General features: G+C 38.5%; 1 protein-coding gene across 1 annotated transcript in view; it reads right to left on the bottom strand.

Annotated features, from left to right (window-relative positions):
• Positions 1 to 2,085, bottom strand: part of cyb5r3 (cytochrome b5 reductase 3) — a 9,964-nt gene that overhangs the window by 4,915 nt on the left and 2,964 nt on the right. The gene's annotated exons all lie outside the window — the stretch shown is intronic.

The raw sequence follows: 2,085 nt of genomic DNA, 5'->3' as shown, positions 1-2,085 counted from the left end.
TACAAAAATCCTCAATAAAACATAAAATACAAGACAAACTGAATCACAGCAACGTCATCAGCCGGTCTAACGCTGATCTGATGCGGTGAAGCTACCAGTAGCAGGAGCGGAGCTGCGCCAAAAGCTACAAACACTGAATAGAAGAAGAAGAGCTGCCATCGATACAGTTGCAGCCAGGCATGATTTAATATTACACAACACAGTTTTAGGAAGTTGCTCAAAGTCTAAACTGGTACTGTTGTGATTGTAAGGTGTAAAGTTTACCTTCGACCAAACGCCCCCCAAAGGAATCCAGCGCCCCCCTTTTGTAAAAATTTCCGCCAGCTTCCCGTCTTGTCCCCTTTCTTTTGCCCAGCGCAACGTGTAAACGTGTTTCTTTACCAGGTGAGACAAACTTAATCTTCTTTCATATCTCATTTGATTTAACCGAACGCATGCACTTCTTTTCTACAAACCGTTTTACAGTCATTGGTAAGGAACACGGGAGCTAGTATTCTTTTTGGCAGACATCTTTGTCTATTATCTAGTTTAGTTGAGGCAGGCCGTTTGGTCCAATGCTCCTTTGCTTGGAAGTCTGGCTCCCAGACGGAGCTCTTTACGCCTAAGTTTCAAACGTCTGACTAAATAAATATTCCTTATTTTAATTGTAAGTAGTTCTTTAAATGTACTGTGAGATGACATACTTACCCATGTATCCATAACAACCGGAACTTTCAATATCCAGCAAGTTATTTTCGCAATTTAGTGTCTATTAAACGAGTGCCACCCGGATTAATTACACTCTGCAGCTGCAGCTGTGAAGTTGCCGTATTAACCCGATATTTGCTGGAAAGTGTAACGTCTCCCCTTTCAGAAACCGTTGGGATTTTTCAGATAGCGCTACGTGTGGCGGAATTACGGTACTGCAAATTTAGATGTGTCGCCGCGACACGTTCCGGTCTTGTGAGAAATTCTGTTCCCCTGTGAAAATCTGTTCCCCCTGTGTCGGGAGCGCGCATTGCAGCCAGAGAAGTGGATTCGGCGGATTTGACCATTTTCACGGCGCTTCTGATCGATTTCTCGTAAAAAAAAATACTCATATAATCATGTCAATGTTGTAACTTTCAGTTTAATCGGCAGCTATCAAAATAAAAATACATATACAAATAAACGAGGTCTTGTGTGGAGGTCTTTTTACGCTGTTTTGTGTTATTTTAAACGCGAAGAGAATCGATCTTTTTTTTTTCAGCTTTTGCCTTATAAGCCTCACAAATAAAAGTCAACAAACAGGTTCCCAACACGAAGTGTGCATTTATAATTTTTCATTTCTGATAAAGGAGGAGGGAAGCTGGCCGATAGCAGGGCACAAAAATAAAGACTTCCTGAAAAGATCAGAGTGTAAACGTTTTGGTCAATCCCGTTCTAATGTAAAATAAGGAAAATAAGGAAATGTCTAGTATGCTATCACACATAATTTTTGAGAATTTGGAAACAGTTACTTTTTATTTCCCAAAGTTATGGGGGGAGAAGAGGAGAGAATGGATATTTCACCAGCCTGATAAAATCTGTTCCCCCTCTATAAAATGGAAACAAATTGATTTAACTGCAAAGTCTTTTACTGTGTTGATTCCCCTCATCATCAACAAGAAATGCTGTGATTTTCATAACATTTGCTCTTTTTTTTTTGCCAAAGTTAGGATGGGGGAACAAAATATTTTAACTGCCTGATAAAATCTGTTCCCCCAAGATAAAATGGAAACAAATTGATTTACCTGCAAGTCTTTTACTGTGTTGATTCCCCTCATCATAGAATACGGGTTCAGCCCCGCTATGAAGGCTAACTAAGATTCCGTAAATATAAAAAAATTAATTATTCTCTAACATTGACTTAGATTATCTGACACAAGGGCCTATATTAGAAATGAAACAATGTAACATATGTTATAAAACTTATATTATGTATTATAACATTCACCGGCAAAGTTAACACAGGTGGTAAAGACTATTATTTATATTTTTTCACTCTGTCAAAAGTAAGATCCAGTCTAAATCTTCCATTTTTGTTTTAAAAGTTTCCTAAAGACACAATGTGAGGAAGAAGAGGGA

Source organism: Poecilia formosa, unplaced genomic scaffold (assembly GCF_000485575.1).
Source record: "Poecilia formosa unplaced genomic scaffold, Poecilia_formosa-5.1.2 Scaffold69, whole genome shotgun sequence".
Lineage (NCBI taxonomy): Eukaryota > Metazoa > Chordata > Actinopteri > Cyprinodontiformes > Poeciliidae > Poecilia > Poecilia formosa.
The sequence above is the reverse complement of the archived record's forward strand: the minus strand, read 5'-3'. Positions and strand labels throughout refer to the sequence as shown.